We start from the raw sequence: 17,154 nt of genomic DNA, 5'->3' as shown, positions 1-17,154 counted from the left end.
GTACATATGGGTTTCGCATTGGGCCTAAGTTTGAACACTTGGCGCGGCGCGGGGGCACGGGGACGTGAGGTGGGTTGTTTTGGTCTGAAGAGATTTTGGTAGTAGTCAGTTGGAATGATTTAGGTGATAATTTAGGATTTGATTGCAAAAGAAAACAGTGATGAAAAGAACGTGGGAAAAGAAAATAACGTAAAAAAGAGGTGCAACACGAGGACTTCCCAGGAGGTCACCCATCCTAGTACTACTCTCGCCCAAGCACGCTTAACTGCGGAGTTCTGATAGGATCCGGTGCATTAGTGCTGGTATGATCGCACCTGTGAAGTATTGCACGATCAATGTACATATGGGTTTCGCATTGGGCCTAAGTTTGAACACTTGGCGCGGCGCGGGGGCACGGGGAGGTGAGGTGGGTTGTTTTGGTCTGAAGAGATTTTGGTAGTAGTCAGTTGGAATGATTTAGGTGATAATTTAGGATTTGATTGCAAAAGAAAACAGTGATGAAAAGAACGTGGGAAAAGAAAATAACGTAAAAAAGAGGTGCAACACGAGGACTTCCCAGGAGGTCACCCATCCTAGTACTACTCTCGCCCAAGCACGCTTAACTGAGGAGTTCTGATGGGATCCGGTGCATTAGTGCTGGTATGATCGCACCTGTGAAGTATTGCACGATCAATGTACATATGGGTTTCGCATTGGGCCTAAGTTTGAACACTTGGCGCGGCGCGGGGGCACGGGGACGTGAGGTGGGTTTTTTTGGTCTGAAGAGATTTTGGTAGTAGTCAGTTGGAATGATTTAGGTGATAATTTAGGATTTGATTGCAAAAGAAAACAGTGATGAAAAGAACGTGGGAAAAGAAAATAACGTAAAAAAGAGGTGCAACACGAGGACTTCCCAGGAGGTCACCCATCCTAGTACTACTCTCGCCCAAGCACGCTTAACTGCGGAGTTCTGATGGGATCCGGTGCATTAGTGCTGGTATGATCGCACCTGTGAAGTATTGCACGATCAATGTACATATGGGTTTCGCATTGGGCCTAAGTTTGAACACTTGGCGCGGCGCGGGGGCACGGGGACGTGAGGTGGGTTGTTTTGGTCTGAAGAGATTTTGGTACTAGTCAGTTGGAATGATTTAGGTGATAATTTAGGATTTGATTGCAAAAGAAAACAGTGATGAAAAGAACGTGGGAAAAGAAAATAACGTAAAAAAGAGGTGCAACACGAGGACTTCCCAGGAGGTCACCCATCCTAGTACTACTCTCGTCCAAGCATGCTTAACTGCGGAGTTCTGATAGGATCCGGTGCATTAGTGCTGGTATGATCGCACCTGTGAAGTATTGCACGATCAATGTACATATGGGTTTCGCATTGGGCCTAAGTTTGAACACTTGGCGCGGCGCGGGGGCACGGGGACGTGAGGTGGGTTGTTTTGGTCTGAAGAGATTTTGGTAGTAGTCAGTTGGAATGATTTAGGTGATAATTTAGGATTTGATTGCAAAAGAAAACAGTGATGAAAAGAACGTGGGAAAAGAAAATAACGTAAAAAAGAGGTGCAACACGAGGACTTCCCAGGAGGTCACCCATCCTAGTACTACTCTCGCCCAAGCACGCTTAACTGCGGAGTTCTGATAGGATCCGGTGCATTAGTGCTGGTATGATCGCACCTGTGAAGTATTGCACGATCAATGTACATATGGGTTTCGCATTGGGCCTAAGTTTGAACACTTGGCGCGGCGCGGGGGCACGGGGAGGTGAGGTGGGTTGTTTTGGTCTGAAGAGATTTTGGTAGTAGTCAGTTGGAATGATTTAGGTGATAATTTAGGATTTGATTGCAAAAGAAAACAGTGATGAAAAGAACGTGGGAAAAGAAAATAACGTAAAAAAGAGGTGCAACACGAGGACTTCCCAGGAGGTCACCCATCCTAGTACTACTCTCGCCCAAGCACGCTTAACTGAGGAGTTCTGATGGGATCCGGTGCATTAGTGCTGGTATGATCGCACCTGTGAAGTATTGCACGATCAATGTACATATGGGTTTCGCATTGGGCCTAAGTTTGAACACTTGGCGCGGCGCGGGGGCACGGGGACGTGAGGTGGGTTTTTTTGGTCTGAAGAGATTTTGGTAGTAGTCAGTTGGAATGATTTAGGTGATAATTTAGGATTTGATTGCAAAAGAAAACAGTGATGAAAAGAACGTGGGAAAAGAAAATAACGTAAAAAAGAGGTGCAACACGAGGACTTCCCAGGAGGTCACCCATCCTAGTACTACTCTCGCCCAAGCACGCTTAACTGCGGAGTTCTGATGGGATCCGGTGCATTAGTGCTGGTATGATCGCACCTGTGAAGTATTGCACGATCAATGTACATATGGGTTTCGCATTGGGCCTAAGTTTGAACACTTGGCGCGGCGCGGGGGCACGGGGACGTGAGGTGGGTTGTTTTGGTCTGAAGAGATTTTGGTAGTAGTCAGTTGGAATGATTTAGGTGATAATTTAGGATTTGATTGCAAAAGAAAACAGTGATGAAAAGAACGTGGGAAAAGAAAATAACGTAAAAAAGAGGTGCAACACGAGGACTTCCCAGGAGGTCACCCATCCTAGTACTACTCTCGCCCAAGCATGCTTAACTGCGGAGTTCTGATAGGATCCGGTGCATTAGTGCTGGTATGATCGCACCTGTGAAGTATTGCACGATCAATGTACATATGGGTTTCGCATTGGGCCTAAGTTTGAACACTTGGCGCGGCGCGGGGGCACGGGGAGGTGAGGTGGGTTGTTTTGGTCTGAAGAGATTTTGGTAGTAGTCAGTTGGAATGATTTAGGTGATAATTTAGGATTTGATTGCAAAAGAAAACAGTGATGAAAAGAACGTGGGAAAAGAAAATAACGTAAAAAAGAGGTGCAACACGAGGACTTCCCAGGAGGTCACCCATCCTAGTACTACTCTCGCCCAAGCACGCTTAACTGAGGAGTTCTGATGGGATCCGGTGCATTAGTGCTGGTATGATCGCACCTGTGAAGTATTGCACGATCAATGTACATATGGGTTTCGCATTGGGCCTAAGTTTGAACACTTGGCGCGGCGCGGGGGCACGGGGACGTGAGGTGGGTTTTTTTGGTCTGAAGAGATTTTGGTAGTAGTCAGTTGGAATGATTTAGGTGATAATTTAGGATTTGATTGCAAAAGAAAACAGTGATGAAAAGAACGTGGGAAAAGAAAATAACGTAAAAAAGAGGTGCAACACGAGGACTTCCCAGGAGGTCACCCATCCTAGTACTACTCTCGCCCAAGCACGCTTAACTGCGGAGTTCTGATAGGATCCGGTGCATTAGTGCTGGTATGATCGCACCTGTGAAGTATTGCACGATCAATGTACATATGGGTTTCGCATTGGGCCTAAGTTTGAACACTTGGCGCGGCGCGGGGGCACGGGGAGGTGAGGTGGGTTGTTTTGGTCTGAAGAGATTTTGGTAGTAGTCAGTTGGAATGATTTAGGTGATAATTTAGGATTTGATTGCAAAAGAAAACAGTGATGAAAAGAACGTGGGAAAAGAAAATAACGTAAAAAAGAGGTGCAACACGAGGACTTCCCAGGAGGTCACCCATCCTAGTACTACTCTCGCCCAAGCACGCTTAACTGAGGAGTTCTGATGGGATCCGGTGCATTAGTGCTGGTATGATCGCACCTGTGAAGTATTGCACGATCAATGTACATATGGGTTTCGCATTGGGCCTAAGTTTGAACACTTGGCGCGGCGCGGGGGCACGGGGACGTGAGGTGGGTTTTTTTGGTCTGAAGAGATTTTGGTAGTAGTCAGTTGGAATGATTTAGGTGATAATTTAGGATTTGATTGCAAAAGAAAACAGTGATGAAAAGAACATGGGAAAAGAAAATAACGTAAAAAAGAGGTGCAACACGAGGACTTCCCAGGAGGTCACCCATCCTAGTACTACTCTCGCCCAAGCACGCTTAACTGCGGAGTTCTGATGGGATCCGGTGCATTAGTGCTGGTATGATCGCACCTGTGAAGTATTGCACGATCAATGTACATATGGGTTTCGCATTGGGCCTAAGTTTGAACACTTGGCGCGGCGCGGGGGCACGGGGACGTGAGGTGGGTTGTTTTGGTCTGAAGAGATTTTGGTAGTAGTCAGTTGGAATGATTTAGGTGATAATTTAGGATTTGATTGCAAAAGAAAACAGTGATGAAAAGAACGTGGGAAAAGAAAATAACGTAAAAAAGAGGTGCAACACGAGGACTTCCCAGGAGGTCACCCATCCTAGTACTACTCTCGCCCAAGCATGCTTAACTGCGGAGTTCTGATAGGATCCGGTGCATTAGTGCTGGTATGATCGCACCTGTGAAGTATTGCACGATCAATGTACATATGGGTTTCGCATTGGGCCTAAGTTTGAACACTTGGCGCGGCGCGGGGGCACGGGGAGGTGAGGTGGGTTGTTTTGGTCTGAAGAGATTTTGGTAGTAGTCAGTTGGAATGATTTAGGTGATAATTTAGGATTTGATTGCAAAAGAAAACAGTGATGAAAAGAACGTGGGAAAAGAAAATAACGTAAAAAAGAGGTGCAACACGAGGACTTCCCAGGAGGTCACCCATCCTAGTACTACTCTCGCCCAAGCACGCTTAACTGAGGAGTTCTGATGGGATCCGGTGCATTAGTGCTGGTATGATCGCACCTGTGAAGTATTGCACGATCAATGTACATATGGGTTTCGCATTGGGCCTAAGTTTGAACACTTGGCGCGGCGCGGGGGCACGGGGACGTGAGGTGGGTTTTTTTGGTCTGAAGAGATTTTGGTAGTAGTCAGTTGGAATGATTTAGGTGATAATTTAGGATTTGATTGCAAAAGAAAACAGTGATGAAAAGAACATGGGAAAAGAAAATAACGTAAAAAAGAGGTGCAACACGAGGACTTCCCAGGAGGTCACCCATCCTAGTACTACTCTCGCCCAAGCACGCTTAACTGCGGAGTTCTGATGGGATCCGGTGCATTAGTGCTGGTATGATCGCACCTGTGAAGTATTGCACGATCAATGTACATATGGGTTTCGCATTGGGCCTAAGTTTGAACACTTGGCGCGGCGCGGGGGCACGGGGACGTGAGGTGGGTTGTTTTGGTCTGAAGAGATTTTGGTAGTAGTCAGTTGGAATGATTTAGGTGATAATTTAGGATTTGATTGCAAAAGAAAACAGTGATGAAAAGAACGTGGGAAAAGAAAATAACGTAAAAAAGAGGTGCAACACGAGGACTTCCCAGGAGGTCACCCATCCTAGTACTACTCTCGCCCAAGCACGCTTAACTGAGGAGTTCTGATGGGATCCGGTGCATTAGTGCTGGTATGATCGCACCTGTGAAGTATTGCACGATCAATGTACATATGGGTTTCGCATTGGGCCTAAGTTTGAACACTTGGCGCGGCGCGGGGGCACGGGGACGTGAGGTGGGTTTTTTTGGTCTGAAGAGATTTTGGTAGTAGTCAGTTGGAATGATTTAGGTGATAATTTAGGATTTGATTGCAAAAGAAAACAGTGATGAAAAGAACGTGGGAAAAGAAAATAACGTAAAAAAGAGGTGCAACACGAGGACTTCCCAGGAGGTCACCCATCCTAGTACTACTCTCGCCCAAGCACGCTTAACTGCGGAGTTCTGATAGGATCCGGTGCATTAGTGCTGGTATGATCGCACCTGTGAAGTATTGCACGATCAATGTACATATGGGTTTCGCATTGGGCCTAAGTTTGAACACTTGGCGCGGCGCGGGGGCACGGGGAGGTGAGGTGGGTTGTTTTGGTCTGAAGAGATTTTGGTAGTAGTCAGTTGGAATGATTTAGGTGATAATTTAGGATTTGATTGCAAAAGAAAACAGTGATGAAAAGAACGTGGGAAAAGAAAATAACGTAAAAAAGAGGTGCAACACGAGGACTTCCCAGGAGGTCACCCATCCTAGTACTACTCTCGCCCAAGCACGCTTAACTGAGGAGTTCTGATGGGATCCGGTGCATTAGTGCTGGTATGATCGCACCTGTGAAGTATTGCACGATCAATGTACATATGGGTTTCGCATTGGGCCTAAGTTTGAACACTTGGCGCGGCGCGGGGGCACGGGGACGTGAGGTGGGTTTTTTTGGTCTGAAGAGATTTTGGTAGTAGTCAGTTGGAATGATTTAGGTGATAATTTAGGATTTGATTGCAAAAGAAAACAGTGATGAAAAGAACATGGGAAAAGAAAATAACGTAAAAAAGAGGTGCAACACGAGGACTTCCCAGGAGGTCACCCATCCTAGTACTACTCTCGCCCAAGCACGCTTAACTGCGGAGTTCTGATGGGATCCGGTGCATTAGTGCTGGTATGATCGCACCTGTGAAGTATTGCACGATCAATGTACATATGGGTTTCGCATTGGGCCTAAGTTTGAACACTTGGCGCGGCGCGGGGGCACGGGGACGTGAGGTGGGTTGTTTTGGTCTGAAGAGATTTTGGTAGTAGTCAGTTGGAATGATTTAGGTGATAATTTAGGATTTGATTGCAAAAGAAAACAGTGATGAAAAGAACGTGGGAAAAGAAAATAACGTAAAAAAGAGGTGCAACACGAGGACTTCCCAGGAGGTCACCCATCCTAGTACTACTCTCGCCCAAGCATGCTTAACTGCGGAGTTCTGATAGGATCCGGTGCATTAGTGCTGGTATGATCGCACCTGTGAAGTATTGCACGATCAATGTACATATGGGTTTCGCATTGGGCCTAAGTTTGAACACTTGGCGCGGCGCGGGGGCACGGGGAGGTGAGGTGGGTTGTTTTGGTCTGAAGAGATTTTGGTAGTAGTCAGTTGGAATGATTTAGGTGATAATTTAGGATTTGATTGCAAAAGAAAACAGTGATGAAAAGAACGTGGGAAAAGAAAATAACGTAAAAAAGAGGTGCAACACGAGGACTTCCCAGGAGGTCACCCATCCTAGTACTACTCTCGCCCAAGCACGCTTAACTGAGGAGTTCTGATGGGATCCGGTGCATTAGTGCTGGTATGATCGCACCTGTGAAGTATTGCACGATCAATGTACATATGGGTTTCGCATTGGGCCTAAGTTTGAACACTTGGCGCGGCGCGGGGGCACGGGGACGTGAGGTGGGTTTTTTTGGTCTGAAGAGATTTTGGTAGTAGTCAGTTGGAATGATTTAGGTGATAATTTAGGATTTGATTGCAAAAGAAAACAGTGATGAAAAGAACGTGGGAAAAGAAAATAACGTAAAAAAGAGGTGCAACACGAGGACTTCCCAGGAGGTCACCCATCCTAGTACTACTCTCGCCCAAGCACGCTTAACTGCGGAGTTCTGATGGGATCCGGTGCATTAGTGCTGGTATGATCGCACCTGTGAAGTATTGCACGATCAATGTACATATGGGTTTCGCATTGGGCCTAAGTTTGAACACTTGGCGCGGCGCGGGGGCACGGGGACGTGAGGTGGGTTGTTTTGGTCTGAAGAGATTTTGGTAGTAGTCAGTTGGAATGATTTAGGTGATAATTTAGGATTTGATTGCAAAAGAAAACAGTGATGAAAAGAACGTGGGAAAAGAAAATAACGTAAAAAAGAGGTGCAACACGAGGACTTCCCAGGAGGTCACCCATCCTAGTACTACTCTCGCCCAAGCACGCTTAACTGCGGAGTTCTGATGGGATCCGGTGCATTAGTGCTGGTATGATCGCACCTGTGAAGTATTGCACGATCAATGTACATATGGGTTTCGCATTGGGCCTAAGTTTGAACACTTGGCGCGGCGCGGGGGCACGGGGACGTGAGGTGGGTTGTTTTGGTCTGAAGAGATTTTGGTAGTAGTCAGTTGGAATGATTTAGGTGATAATTTAGGATTTGATTGCAAAAGAAAACAGTGATGAAAAGAACGTGGGAAAAGAAAATAACGTAAAAAAGAGGTGCAACACGAGGACATCCCAGGAGGTCACCCATCCTAGTACTACTCTCGCCCAAGCACGCTTAACTGCGGAGTTCTGATGGGATCCGGTGCATTAGTGCTGGTATGATCGCACCTGTGAAGTATTGCACGATCAATGTACATATGGGTTTCGCATTGGGCCTAAGTTTGAACACTTGGCGCGGCGCGGGGGCACGGTGAGGTGAGGTGGGTTGTTTTGGTCTGAAGAGATTTTGGTAGTAGTCAGTTGGAATGATTTAGGTGATAATTTAGGATTTGATTGCAAAAGAAAACAGTGATGAAAAGAACGTAGGAAAAGAAAATAACGTAAAAAAGAGGTGCAACACGAGGACTTCCCAGGAGGTCACCCATCCTAGTACTACTCTCGCCCAAGCACGCTTAACTGCGGAGTTCTGATGGGATCCGGTGCATTAGTGCTGGTATGATCGCACCTGTGAAGTATTGCACGATCAATGTACATATGGGTTTCGCATTGGGCCTAAGTTTGAACACTTGGCGCGGCGCGGGGGCACGGGGACGTGAGGTGGGTTGTTTTGGTCTGAAGAGATTTTGGTAGTAGTCAGTTGGAATGATTTAGGTGATAATTTAGGATTTGATTGCAAAAGAAAACAGTGATGAAAAGAACGTAGGAAAAGAAAATAACGTAAAAAAGAGGTGCAACACGAGGACTTCCCAGGAGGTCACCCATCCTAGTACTACTCTCGCCCAAGCACGCTTAACTGCGGAGTTCTGATGGGATCCGGTGCATTAGTGCTGGTATGATCGCACCTGTGAAGTATTGCAAGATCAATGTACATATGGGTTTCGCATTGGGCCTAAGTTTGAACACTTGGCGCGGCGCGGGGGCACGGGGACGTGAGGTGGGTTGTTTTGGTCTGAAGAGATTTTGGTAGTAGTCAGTTGGAATGATTTAGGTGATAATTTAGGATTTGATTGCAAAAGAAAACAGTGATGAAAAGAACGTGGGAAAAGAAAATAACGTAAAAAAGAGGTGCAACACGAGGACTTCCCAGGAGGTCACCCATCCTAGTACTACTCTCGCCCAAGCACGCTTAACTGCGGAGTTCTGATGGGATCCGGTGCATTAGTGCTGGTATGATCGCACCTGTGAAGTATTGCAAGATCAATGTACATATGGGTTTCGCATTGGGCCTAAGTTTGAACACTTGGCGCGGCGCGGGGGCACGGGGACGTGAGGTGGGTTGTTTTGGTCTGAAGAGATTTTGGTAGTAGTCAGTTGGAATGATTTAGGTGATAATTTAGGATTTGATTGCAAAAGAAAACAGTGATGAAAAGAACGTGGGAAAAGAAAATAACGTAAAAAAGAGGTGCAACACGAGGACTTCCCAGGAGGTCACCCATCCTAGTACTACTCTCGCCCAAGCACGCTTAACTGCGGAGTTCTGATGGGATCCGGTGCATTAGTGCTGGTATGATCGCACCTGTGAAGTATTGCACGATCAATGTACATATGGGTTTCGCATTGGGCCTAAGTTTGAACACTTGGCGCGGCGCGGGGGCACGGGGACGTGAGGTGGGTTGTTTTGGTCTGAAGAGATTTTGGTAGTAGTCAGTTGGAATGATTTAGGTGATAATTTAGGATTTGATTGCAAAAGAAAACAGTGATGAAAAGAACATAGGAAAAGAAAATAACGTAAAAAAGAGGTGCAACACGAGGACTTCCCAGGAGGTCACCCATCCTAGTACTACTCTCGCCCAAGCACGCTTAACTGCGGAGTTCTGATGGGATCCGGTGCATTAGTGCTGGTATGATCGCACCTGTGAAGTATTGCACGATCAATGTACATATGGGTTTCGCATTGGGCCTAAGTTTGAACACTTGGCGCGGCGCGGGGGCACGGGGACGTGAGGTGGGTTGTTTTGGTCTGAAGAGATTTTGGTAGTAGTCAGTTGGAATGATTTAGGTGATAATTTAGGATTTGATTGCAAAAGAAAACAGTGATGAAAAGAACGTGGGAAAAGAAAATAACGTAAAAAAGAGGTGCAACACGAGGACTTCCCAGGAGGTCACCCATCCTAGTACTACTCTCGCCCAAGCACGCTTAACTGCGGAGTTCTGATGGGATCCAGTGCATTAGTGCTGGTATGATCGCACCTGTGAAGTATTGCACGATCAATGTACATATGGGTTTCGCATTGGGCCTAAGTTTGAACACTTGGCGCGGCGCGGGGGCACGGGGAGGTGAGGTGGGTTGTTTTGGTCTGAAGAGATTTTGGTAGTAGTCAGTTGGAAAGATTTAGGTGATAATTTAGAATTTGATTGCAAAAAAAAACAGTGATGAAAAGAACGTAGGAAAAGAAAATAACGTGAAAAAGAGGTATAACACGAGGACATCCCAGCAAGTCACCCATCCTATTACTACTCTCGCCCAAGCACGCTTAACTGCGAAGTTCTGATGGGATCCGGTGGATTAGTGCTGGTATGATCGCACCCGTGAAGTATGGCACGATCAATGTACATATGGGTTTCGCATTGGGCCTAAGTTTGAACACTTGGCACGGCGCGGGGGCGCGGGGACGTGAGCTGGGTTGTTTTGGTCTGAAGAGATTTTGGTAGTAGTCAGTTGGAATCATTTAGGATTTGATTGCAAAAGAAAACAGTGATGAAAAGAACGTAGGAAAAGAAAATAACGTAAAAAAGAGGTGCAACACGAGGACTTCCCAGGAGGTCACCCATCCTAGTACTACTCTCGCCCAAGCACGCTTAACTGCGGAGTTCTGATGGGATCCGGTGCATTAGTGCTGGTATGATCGCACCCGTGAAGTATGGCACGATCAATGTACCTATGGGTTTCGCATTGGGCCTAAGTTTGAACACTTGGCGCGGCGCGGGGGCACGGGGACGTGAGGTGGGTTGTTTTGGTCTGAAGAGATTTTGGTAGTAGTCAGTTGGAATGATTTAGGTGATAATTTAGGATTTGATTGCAAAAGAAAACAATGATGAAAAGAACGTAGGAAAAGAAAATAACGTAAAAAAGAGGTGCAACACGAGGACTTCCCAGGAGGTCACCCATCCTAGTACTACTCTCGCCCAAGCACGCTTAACTGCGGAGTTCTGATGGGATCTGGTGCATTAGTGCTGGTATGATCACACCTGTGAAGTATTGCACGATCAATGTACATATGGGTTTCGCATTGGGCCTAAGTTTGAACACTTGGCGCGGCGCGGGGGCACGGGGACGTGAGGTGGGTTGTTTTGGTCTGAAGAGATTTTGGTAGTAGTCAGTTTGAATGATTTAGGTGATAATTTAGGATTTGATTGCAAAAGAAAACAGTGATGAAAAGAACGTCGGAAAAGAAAATAACGTAAAAAAGAGGTGCAACACGAGGACTTCCCAGGAGGTCACCCATCCTAGTACTACTCTCGCCCAAGCACGCTTAACTGCGGAGTTCTGATGGGATCCGGTGCATTAGTGCTGGTATGATCGCACCTGTGAAGTATTGCACGATCAATGTACATATGGGTTTCGCATTGGGCCTAAGTTTGAACACTTGGCGCGGCGCGGGGGCACGGGGACGTGAGGTGGGTTGTTTTGGTCTGAAGAGATTTTTGTAGTAGTCAGTTGGAATGATTTAGGTGATAATTTAGAATTTGATTGCAAAAGAAAACAGTGATGAAAAGAACGTAGGAAAAGAAAATAACGTAAAAAAGAGGTGCAACACGAGGACTTCCCAGGAGGTCACCCATCCTAGTCCTACTCTCGCCCAAGCACGCTTAACTGCGGAGTTCTGATGGGATCCGGTGCATTAGTGCTGGTATGATCGCACCTGTGAAGTATTGCACGATCAATGTACATATGGGTTTCGCATTGGGCCTAAGTTTAAACACTTGGCGCGGCGCGGGGGCACGGGGACGTGAGGTGGGTTGTTTTGGTCTGAAGAGATTTTGGTAGTAGTCAGTTGGAATGATTTAGGTGATAATTTAGGATTTGATTGCAAAAGAAAACAGTGATGAAAAGAACGTAGGAAAAGAAAATAACGTAAAAAAGAGGTGCAACACGAGGACTTCCCAGGAGGTCACCCATCCTAGTACTACTCTCGCCCAAGCACGCTTAACTGCGGAGTTCTGATGGGATCCGGTGCATTAGTGCTGGTATGATCACACCTGTGAAGTATTGCACGATCAATGTACATATGGGTTTCGCATTGGGCCTAAGTTTGAACACTTGGCGCGGCGCGGGGGCACGGGGACGTGAGGTGGGTTGTTTTGGTCTGAAGAGATTTTGGTAGTAGTCAGTTGGAATGATTTAGGTGATAATTTAGGATTTGATTGCAAAAGAAAACAGTGATGAAAAGAACGTAGGAAAAGAAAATAACGTAAAAAAGAGGTGCAACACGAGGACTTCCCAGGAGGTCACCCATCCTAGTACTACTCTCGCCCAAGCACGCTTAACTGCGGAGTTCTGATGGGATCCGGTGCATTAGTGCTGGTATGATCGCACCTGTGAAGTATTGCACGATCAATGTACATATGGGTTTCGCATTGGGCCTAAGTTTGAACACTTGGCGCGGCGCGGGGGCACGGGGACGTGAGGTGGGTTGTTTTGGTCTGAAGAGATTTTGGAAGTAGTCAGTTGGAAAGATTTAGGTGATAATTTAGAATTTGATTGCAAAAAAAAACAGTGATGAAAAGAACGTAGGAAAAGAAAATAACGTGAAAAAGAGGTATAACACGAGGACATCCCAGCAAGTCACCCATCCTATTACTACTCTCGCCCAAGCACGCTTAACTGCGAAGTTCTGATGGGATCCGGTGGATTAGTGCTGGTATGATCGCACCCGTGAAGTATGGCACGATCAATGTACATATGGGTTTCGCATTGGGCCTAAGTTTGAACACTTGGCGCGGCGCGGGGGCACGGGGACGTGAGGTGGGTTGTTTTGGTCTGAAGAGATTTTGGTAGTAGTCAGTTGGAATGATTTAGGTGATAATTTAGGATTTGATTGCAAAAGAAAACAGTGATGAAAAGAACGTAGGAAAAGAAAATAACGTAAAAAAGAGGTGCAACACGAGGACTACCCAGGAGGTCACCCATCCTAGTACTACTCTCGCCCAAGCACGCTTAACTGCGGAGTTCTGATGGGATCCGGTGCATTAGTGCTGGTATGATCGCACCTGTGAAGTATTGCACGATCAATGTACATATGGGTTTCGCATTGGGCCTAAGTTTGAACACTTGGCGCGGCGCGGGGGCACGGGGACGTGAGGTGGGTTGTTTTGGTCTGAAGAGATTTTGGAAGTAGTCAGTTGGAAAGATTTAGGTGATAATTTAGAATTTGATTGCAAAAAAAAACAGTGATGAAAAGAACGTAGGAAAAGAAAATAACGTGAAAAAGAGGTACAACACGAGGACATCCCAGCAAATCACCCATCCTATTACTACTCTCGCCCAAGCACGCTTAACTGCGAAGTTCTGATGGGATCCGGTGGATTAGTGCTGGTATGATCGCACCCGTGAAGTATGGCACGATCAATGTACATATGGGTTTCGCATTGGGCCTAAGTTTGAACACTTGGCACGGCGCGGGGGCGCGGGGACGTGAGCTGGGTTGTTTTGTTCTGAAGAGATTTTAGTAGTAGTCAGTTGGAATCATTTAGGATTTGATTGCAAAAAAAAATAGTGATGAAAAGAACGTAGGAAAAGAAAATAACGTAAAAAAGAGGTGCAACACGAGGACTTCCCAGGAGGTCACCCATCCTAGTACTACTCTCGCCCAAGCACGCTTAACTGCGGAGTTCTGATGGGATCCGGTGCATTAGTGCTGGTATGATCGCACCTGTGAAGTATTGCACGATCAATGTACATATGGGTTTCGCATTGGGCCTAAGTTTAAACACTTGGCGCGGCGCGGGGGCACGGGGACGTGAGGTGGGTTGTTTTGGTCTGAAGAGATTTTGGTAGTAGTCAGTTGGAATGATTTAGGTGATAATTTAGGATTTGATTGCAAAAGAAAACAGTGATGAAAAGAACGTAGGAAAAGAAAATAACGTAAAAAAGAGGTGCAACACGAGGACTTCCCAGGAGGTCACCCATCCTAGTACTACTCTCGCCCAAGCACGCTTAACTGCGGAGTTCTGATGGGATCCGGTGCATTAGTGCTGGTATGATCACACCTGTGAAGTATTGCACGATCAATGTACATATGGGTTTCGCATTGGGCCTAAGTTTGAACACTTGGCGCGGCGCGGGGGCACGGGGACGTGAGGTGGGTTGTTTTGGTCTGAAGAGATTTTGGTAGTAGTCAGTTGGAATGATTTAGGTGATAATTTAGGATTTGATTGCAAAAGAAAACAGTGATGAAAAGAACGTAGGAAAAGAAAATAACGTAAAAAAGAGGTGCAACACGAGGACTTCCCAGGAGGTCACCCATCCTAGTACTACTCTCGCCCAAGCACGCTTAACTGCGGAGTTCTGATGGGATCCGGTGCATTAGTGCTGGTATGATCGCACCTGTGAAGTATTGCACGATCAATGTACATATGGGTTTCGCATTGGGCCTAAGTTTGAACACTTGGCGCGGCGCGGGGGCACGGGGACGTGAGGTGGGTTGTTTTGGTCTGAAGAGATTTTGGAAGTAGTCAGTTGGAAAGATTTAGGTGATAATTTAGAATTTGATTGCAAAAAAAAAACAGTGATGAAAAGAACGTAGGAAAAGAAAATAACGTGAAAAAGAGGTATAACACGAGGACATCCCAGCAAGTCACCCATCCTATTACTACTCTCGCCCAAGCACGCTTAACTGCGAAGTTCTGATGGGATCCGGTGGATTAGTGCTGGTATGATCGCACCCGTGAAGTATGGCACGATCAATGTACATATGGGTTTCGCATTGGGCCTAAGTTTGAACACTTGGCGCGGCGCGGGGGCACGGGGACGTGAGGTGGGTTGTTTTGGTCTGAAGAGATTTTGGTAGTAGTCAGTTGGAATGATTTAGGTGATAATTTAGGATTTGATTGCAAAAGAAAACAGTGATGAAAAGAACGTAGGAAAAGAAAATAACGTAAAAAAGAGGTGCAACACGAGGACTACCCAGGAGGTCACCCATCCTAGTACTACTCTCGCCCAAGCACGCTTAACTGCGGAGTTCTGATGGGATCCGGTGCATTAGTGCTGGTATGATCGCACCTGTGAAGTATTGCACGATCAATGTACATATGGGTTTCGCATTGGGCCTAAGTTTGAACACCTGGCGCGGCGCGGGGGCACGGGGACGTGAGGTGGGTTGTTTTGGTCTGAAGAGATTTTGGAAGTAGTCAGTTGGAAAGATTTAGGTGATAATTTAGAATTTGATTGCAAAAAAAAACAGTGATGAAAAGAACGTAGGAAAAGAAAATAACGTGAAAAAGAGGTACAACACGAGGACATCCCAGCAAATCACCCATCCTATTACTACTCTCGCCCAAGCACGCTTAACTGCGAAGTTCTGATGGGATCCGGTGGATTAGTGCTGGTATGATCGCACCCGTGAAGTATGGCACGATCAATGTACATATGGGTTTCGCATTGGGCCTAAGTTTGAACACTTGGCACGGCGCGGGGGCGCGGGGACGTGAGCTGGGTTGTTTTGTTCTGAAGAGATTTTAGTAGTAGTCAGTTGGAATCATTTAGGATTTGATTGCAAAAAAAAATAGTGATGAAAAGAACGTAGGAAAAGAAAATAACGTAAAAAAGAGGTGCAACACGAGGACTTCCCAGGAGGTCACCCATCCTAGTACTACTCTCGCCCAAGCACGCTTACCTACGGAGTTCTGATGGGATCCGGTGCATTAGTGCTGGTATGATCGCACCTGTGAAGTATTGCACGATCAATGTACATATGGGTTTCGCATTGGGCCTAAGTTTGAACACTTGGCGCGGCGCGGGGGCACGGGGACGTGAGGTGGGTTGTTTTGGTCTGAAGAGATTTTGGTAGTAGTCAGTTGGAATGATTTAGGTGATAATTTAGGATTTGATTGCAAAAGAAAACAGTGATGAAAAGAACGTAGGAAAAGAAAATAACGTAAAAAAGAGGTGCAACACGAGGACTTCCCAGGAGGTCACCCATCCTAGTACTACTCTCGCCCAAGCACGCTTAACTGCGGAGTTCTGATGGGATCCAGTGCATTAGTACTGGTATGATCGCACCTGTGAAGTATTGCACGATCAATGTACATATGGGTTTCGCATTGGGCCTAAGTTTGAACACTTGGCGCGGCGCGGGGGCACGGGGAGGTGAGATGGGTTGTTTTGGTCTGAAGAGATTTTGGTAGTAGTCAGTTGGAAAGATTTAGGTGATAATTTAGAATTTGATTGCAAAAAAAAACAGTGATGAAAAGAACGTAGGAAAAGAAAATAACGTGAAAAAGAGGTATAACACGAGGACATCCCAGCAAGTCACCCATCCTATTACTACTCTCGCCCAAGCACGCTTAACTGCGAAGTTCTGATGGGATCCGGTGGATTAGTGCTGGTATGATCGCACCCGTGAAGTATGGCACGATCAATGTACATATGGGTTTCGCATTGGGCCTAAGTTTGAACACTTGGCACGGCGCGGGGGCGCGGGGACGTGAGCTGGGTTGTTTTGTTCTGAAGAGATTTTAGTAGTAGTCAGTTGGAATCATTTAGGATTTGATTGCAAAAGAAAACAGTGATGAAAAGAACGTAGGAAAAGAAAATAACGTAAAAAAGAGGTGCAACACGAGGACTTCCCAGGAGGTCACCCATCCTAGTACTACTCTCGCCCAAGCACGCTTAACTGCGGAGTTCTGATGGGATCCGGTGCATTAGTGCTGGTATGATCGCACCCGTGAAGTATGGCACGATCAATGTACCTATGGGTTTCGCATTGGGCCTAAGTTTGAACACTTGGCGCGGCGCGGGGGCACGGGGACGTGAGGTGGGTTGTTTTGGTCTGAAGAGATTTTGGTAGTAGTCAGTTGGAATGATTTAGGTGATAATTTAGGATTTGATTGCAAAAGAAAACAATGATGAAAAGAACGTAGGAAAAGAAAATAACGTAAAAAAGAGGTGCAACACGAGGACTTCCCAGGAGGTCACCCATCCTAGTACTACTCTCGCCCAAGCACGCTTAACTGCGGAGTTCTGATGGGATCCGGTGCATTAGTGCTGGTATGATCACACCTGTGAAGTATTGCACGATCAATGTACATATGGGTTT

General features: G+C 46.3%; 45 non-coding genes and 6 pseudogenes across 45 annotated transcripts; all 51 read right to left on the bottom strand.

Moving 5' to 3' along the window:
- Positions 1-197: 197 nt before the first annotated feature.
- Positions 198-316, bottom strand: LOC146879596 (5S ribosomal RNA). Its single transcript, XR_014988535.1, has one exon. It is a non-coding gene; the product is annotated as a 5S ribosomal RNA (ribosomal RNA).
- A 218-nt stretch (positions 317-534) lies between these two features.
- LOC146879595 (5S ribosomal RNA) lies at positions 535-653 on the bottom strand. Its single transcript, XR_014988589.1, has one exon. It is a non-coding gene; the product is annotated as a 5S ribosomal RNA (ribosomal RNA).
- A 218-nt stretch (positions 654-871) lies between these two features.
- On the bottom strand, positions 872-990 carry LOC146879594 (5S ribosomal RNA). The gene has a single exon (XR_014988250.1). It is a non-coding gene; the product is annotated as a 5S ribosomal RNA (ribosomal RNA).
- Positions 991-1,208: 218 nt separating this feature from the next.
- On the bottom strand, positions 1,209-1,327 carry LOC146879593 (5S ribosomal RNA). The gene has a single exon (XR_014988649.1). It is a non-coding gene; the product is annotated as a 5S ribosomal RNA (ribosomal RNA).
- A 218-nt stretch (positions 1,328-1,545) lies between these two features.
- LOC146879592 (5S ribosomal RNA) lies at positions 1,546-1,664 on the bottom strand. Its single transcript, XR_014988534.1, has one exon. It is a non-coding gene; the product is annotated as a 5S ribosomal RNA (ribosomal RNA).
- A 218-nt stretch (positions 1,665-1,882) lies between these two features.
- LOC146879591 (5S ribosomal RNA) lies at positions 1,883-2,001 on the bottom strand. Its single transcript, XR_014988588.1, has one exon. It is a non-coding gene; the product is annotated as a 5S ribosomal RNA (ribosomal RNA).
- A 218-nt stretch (positions 2,002-2,219) lies between these two features.
- On the bottom strand, positions 2,220-2,338 carry LOC146879590 (5S ribosomal RNA). The gene has a single exon (XR_014988249.1). It is a non-coding gene; the product is annotated as a 5S ribosomal RNA (ribosomal RNA).
- Positions 2,339-2,556: 218 nt separating this feature from the next.
- Positions 2,557-2,675, bottom strand: LOC146879589 (5S ribosomal RNA). Its single transcript, XR_014988640.1, has one exon. It is a non-coding gene; the product is annotated as a 5S ribosomal RNA (ribosomal RNA).
- A 218-nt stretch (positions 2,676-2,893) lies between these two features.
- Positions 2,894-3,012, bottom strand: LOC146879588 (5S ribosomal RNA). The gene has a single exon (XR_014988586.1). It is a non-coding gene; the product is annotated as a 5S ribosomal RNA (ribosomal RNA).
- A 218-nt stretch (positions 3,013-3,230) lies between these two features.
- Positions 3,231-3,349, bottom strand: LOC146879587 (5S ribosomal RNA). Its single transcript, XR_014988533.1, has one exon. It is a non-coding gene; the product is annotated as a 5S ribosomal RNA (ribosomal RNA).
- A 218-nt stretch (positions 3,350-3,567) lies between these two features.
- Positions 3,568-3,686, bottom strand: LOC146879586 (5S ribosomal RNA). The gene has a single exon (XR_014988585.1). It is a non-coding gene; the product is annotated as a 5S ribosomal RNA (ribosomal RNA).
- Positions 3,687-3,904: 218 nt separating this feature from the next.
- Positions 3,905-4,023, bottom strand: LOC146879585 (5S ribosomal RNA). The gene has a single exon (XR_014988248.1). It is a non-coding gene; the product is annotated as a 5S ribosomal RNA (ribosomal RNA).
- Positions 4,024-4,241: 218 nt separating this feature from the next.
- On the bottom strand, positions 4,242-4,360 carry LOC146879584 (5S ribosomal RNA). Its single transcript, XR_014988639.1, has one exon. It is a non-coding gene; the product is annotated as a 5S ribosomal RNA (ribosomal RNA).
- Positions 4,361-4,578: 218 nt separating this feature from the next.
- Positions 4,579-4,697, bottom strand: LOC146879583 (5S ribosomal RNA). Its single transcript, XR_014988584.1, has one exon. It is a non-coding gene; the product is annotated as a 5S ribosomal RNA (ribosomal RNA).
- Positions 4,698-4,915: 218 nt separating this feature from the next.
- On the bottom strand, positions 4,916-5,034 carry LOC146879582 (5S ribosomal RNA). The gene has a single exon (XR_014988247.1). It is a non-coding gene; the product is annotated as a 5S ribosomal RNA (ribosomal RNA).
- Positions 5,035-5,252: 218 nt separating this feature from the next.
- Positions 5,253-5,371, bottom strand: LOC146879581 (5S ribosomal RNA). The gene has a single exon (XR_014988583.1). It is a non-coding gene; the product is annotated as a 5S ribosomal RNA (ribosomal RNA).
- A 218-nt stretch (positions 5,372-5,589) lies between these two features.
- Positions 5,590-5,708, bottom strand: LOC146879580 (5S ribosomal RNA). The gene has a single exon (XR_014988531.1). It is a non-coding gene; the product is annotated as a 5S ribosomal RNA (ribosomal RNA).
- A 218-nt stretch (positions 5,709-5,926) lies between these two features.
- Positions 5,927-6,045, bottom strand: LOC146879579 (5S ribosomal RNA). Its single transcript, XR_014988582.1, has one exon. It is a non-coding gene; the product is annotated as a 5S ribosomal RNA (ribosomal RNA).
- Positions 6,046-6,263: 218 nt separating this feature from the next.
- On the bottom strand, positions 6,264-6,382 carry LOC146879578 (5S ribosomal RNA). The gene has a single exon (XR_014988246.1). It is a non-coding gene; the product is annotated as a 5S ribosomal RNA (ribosomal RNA).
- A 218-nt stretch (positions 6,383-6,600) lies between these two features.
- LOC146879577 (5S ribosomal RNA) lies at positions 6,601-6,719 on the bottom strand. Its single transcript, XR_014988638.1, has one exon. It is a non-coding gene; the product is annotated as a 5S ribosomal RNA (ribosomal RNA).
- Positions 6,720-6,937: 218 nt separating this feature from the next.
- LOC146879576 (5S ribosomal RNA) lies at positions 6,938-7,056 on the bottom strand. Its single transcript, XR_014988581.1, has one exon. It is a non-coding gene; the product is annotated as a 5S ribosomal RNA (ribosomal RNA).
- A 218-nt stretch (positions 7,057-7,274) lies between these two features.
- On the bottom strand, positions 7,275-7,393 carry LOC146879575 (5S ribosomal RNA). Its single transcript, XR_014988245.1, has one exon. It is a non-coding gene; the product is annotated as a 5S ribosomal RNA (ribosomal RNA).
- A 218-nt stretch (positions 7,394-7,611) lies between these two features.
- Positions 7,612-7,730, bottom strand: LOC146879574 (5S ribosomal RNA). Its single transcript, XR_014988244.1, has one exon. It is a non-coding gene; the product is annotated as a 5S ribosomal RNA (ribosomal RNA).
- A 218-nt stretch (positions 7,731-7,948) lies between these two features.
- LOC146879573 (5S ribosomal RNA) lies at positions 7,949-8,067 on the bottom strand. The gene has a single exon (XR_014988557.1). It is a non-coding gene; the product is annotated as a 5S ribosomal RNA (ribosomal RNA).
- Positions 8,068-8,285: 218 nt separating this feature from the next.
- LOC146879572 (5S ribosomal RNA) lies at positions 8,286-8,404 on the bottom strand. Its single transcript, XR_014988243.1, has one exon. It is a non-coding gene; the product is annotated as a 5S ribosomal RNA (ribosomal RNA).
- Positions 8,405-8,622: 218 nt separating this feature from the next.
- On the bottom strand, positions 8,623-8,741 carry LOC146879571 (5S ribosomal RNA). The gene has a single exon (XR_014988241.1). It is a non-coding gene; the product is annotated as a 5S ribosomal RNA (ribosomal RNA).
- Positions 8,742-8,959: 218 nt separating this feature from the next.
- LOC146879570 (5S ribosomal RNA) lies at positions 8,960-9,078 on the bottom strand. Its single transcript, XR_014988240.1, has one exon. It is a non-coding gene; the product is annotated as a 5S ribosomal RNA (ribosomal RNA).
- Positions 9,079-9,296: 218 nt separating this feature from the next.
- On the bottom strand, positions 9,297-9,415 carry LOC146879569 (5S ribosomal RNA). The gene has a single exon (XR_014988239.1). It is a non-coding gene; the product is annotated as a 5S ribosomal RNA (ribosomal RNA).
- Positions 9,416-9,633: 218 nt separating this feature from the next.
- On the bottom strand, positions 9,634-9,752 carry LOC146879568 (5S ribosomal RNA). The gene has a single exon (XR_014988238.1). It is a non-coding gene; the product is annotated as a 5S ribosomal RNA (ribosomal RNA).
- A 218-nt stretch (positions 9,753-9,970) lies between these two features.
- LOC146879567 (5S ribosomal RNA) lies at positions 9,971-10,089 on the bottom strand. The gene has a single exon (XR_014988439.1). It is a non-coding gene; the product is annotated as a 5S ribosomal RNA (ribosomal RNA).
- A 218-nt stretch (positions 10,090-10,307) lies between these two features.
- LOC146879566 (5S ribosomal RNA) lies at positions 10,308-10,426 on the bottom strand (annotated as a pseudogene).
- A 206-nt stretch (positions 10,427-10,632) lies between these two features.
- Positions 10,633-10,751, bottom strand: LOC146879565 (5S ribosomal RNA). The gene has a single exon (XR_014988415.1). It is a non-coding gene; the product is annotated as a 5S ribosomal RNA (ribosomal RNA).
- Positions 10,752-10,969: 218 nt separating this feature from the next.
- LOC146879564 (5S ribosomal RNA) lies at positions 10,970-11,088 on the bottom strand. The gene has a single exon (XR_014988571.1). It is a non-coding gene; the product is annotated as a 5S ribosomal RNA (ribosomal RNA).
- A 218-nt stretch (positions 11,089-11,306) lies between these two features.
- LOC146879563 (5S ribosomal RNA) lies at positions 11,307-11,425 on the bottom strand. The gene has a single exon (XR_014988237.1). It is a non-coding gene; the product is annotated as a 5S ribosomal RNA (ribosomal RNA).
- A 218-nt stretch (positions 11,426-11,643) lies between these two features.
- LOC146879562 (5S ribosomal RNA) lies at positions 11,644-11,762 on the bottom strand. The gene has a single exon (XR_014988627.1). It is a non-coding gene; the product is annotated as a 5S ribosomal RNA (ribosomal RNA).
- A 218-nt stretch (positions 11,763-11,980) lies between these two features.
- Positions 11,981-12,099, bottom strand: LOC146879561 (5S ribosomal RNA). The gene has a single exon (XR_014988412.1). It is a non-coding gene; the product is annotated as a 5S ribosomal RNA (ribosomal RNA).
- Positions 12,100-12,317: 218 nt separating this feature from the next.
- On the bottom strand, positions 12,318-12,436 carry LOC146879560 (5S ribosomal RNA). The gene has a single exon (XR_014988236.1). It is a non-coding gene; the product is annotated as a 5S ribosomal RNA (ribosomal RNA).
- A 218-nt stretch (positions 12,437-12,654) lies between these two features.
- LOC146879559 (5S ribosomal RNA) lies at positions 12,655-12,773 on the bottom strand (annotated as a pseudogene).
- Positions 12,774-12,991: 218 nt separating this feature from the next.
- On the bottom strand, positions 12,992-13,110 carry LOC146879558 (5S ribosomal RNA). Its single transcript, XR_014988544.1, has one exon. It is a non-coding gene; the product is annotated as a 5S ribosomal RNA (ribosomal RNA).
- A 218-nt stretch (positions 13,111-13,328) lies between these two features.
- LOC146879557 (5S ribosomal RNA) lies at positions 13,329-13,447 on the bottom strand (annotated as a pseudogene).
- Positions 13,448-13,653: 206 nt separating this feature from the next.
- LOC146879556 (5S ribosomal RNA) lies at positions 13,654-13,772 on the bottom strand. Its single transcript, XR_014988235.1, has one exon. It is a non-coding gene; the product is annotated as a 5S ribosomal RNA (ribosomal RNA).
- A 218-nt stretch (positions 13,773-13,990) lies between these two features.
- Positions 13,991-14,109, bottom strand: LOC146879555 (5S ribosomal RNA). The gene has a single exon (XR_014988411.1). It is a non-coding gene; the product is annotated as a 5S ribosomal RNA (ribosomal RNA).
- Positions 14,110-14,327: 218 nt separating this feature from the next.
- LOC146879554 (5S ribosomal RNA) lies at positions 14,328-14,446 on the bottom strand. The gene has a single exon (XR_014988234.1). It is a non-coding gene; the product is annotated as a 5S ribosomal RNA (ribosomal RNA).
- Positions 14,447-14,665: 219 nt separating this feature from the next.
- Positions 14,666-14,784, bottom strand: LOC146879553 (5S ribosomal RNA; annotated as a pseudogene).
- Positions 14,785-15,002: 218 nt separating this feature from the next.
- Positions 15,003-15,121, bottom strand: LOC146879552 (5S ribosomal RNA). The gene has a single exon (XR_014988542.1). It is a non-coding gene; the product is annotated as a 5S ribosomal RNA (ribosomal RNA).
- A 218-nt stretch (positions 15,122-15,339) lies between these two features.
- Positions 15,340-15,458, bottom strand: LOC146879551 (5S ribosomal RNA; annotated as a pseudogene).
- Positions 15,459-15,664: 206 nt separating this feature from the next.
- Positions 15,665-15,783, bottom strand: LOC146879550 (5S ribosomal RNA). The gene has a single exon (XR_014988503.1). It is a non-coding gene; the product is annotated as a 5S ribosomal RNA (ribosomal RNA).
- Positions 15,784-16,001: 218 nt separating this feature from the next.
- Positions 16,002-16,120, bottom strand: LOC146879549 (5S ribosomal RNA). The gene has a single exon (XR_014988555.1). It is a non-coding gene; the product is annotated as a 5S ribosomal RNA (ribosomal RNA).
- Positions 16,121-16,338: 218 nt separating this feature from the next.
- On the bottom strand, positions 16,339-16,457 carry LOC146879548 (5S ribosomal RNA; annotated as a pseudogene).
- Positions 16,458-16,663: 206 nt separating this feature from the next.
- On the bottom strand, positions 16,664-16,782 carry LOC146879547 (5S ribosomal RNA). Its single transcript, XR_014988414.1, has one exon. It is a non-coding gene; the product is annotated as a 5S ribosomal RNA (ribosomal RNA).
- Positions 16,783-17,000: 218 nt separating this feature from the next.
- LOC146879546 (5S ribosomal RNA) lies at positions 17,001-17,119 on the bottom strand. The gene has a single exon (XR_014988410.1). It is a non-coding gene; the product is annotated as a 5S ribosomal RNA (ribosomal RNA).
- Between the last annotated feature and the right edge of the window lie 35 nt (positions 17,120-17,154).

This window comes from Vigna unguiculata, unplaced genomic scaffold (genome assembly GCF_037176805.1).
Source record: "Vigna unguiculata cultivar grain cowpea cultivar isolate G323 ecotype 2 unplaced genomic scaffold, ASM3717680v1 ptg000026l_ERROPOS8025000, whole genome shotgun sequence".
NCBI lineage: Eukaryota > Viridiplantae > Streptophyta > Magnoliopsida > Fabales > Fabaceae > Vigna > Vigna unguiculata.
This window is presented reverse-complemented; position numbering and strand designations above follow the sequence as displayed.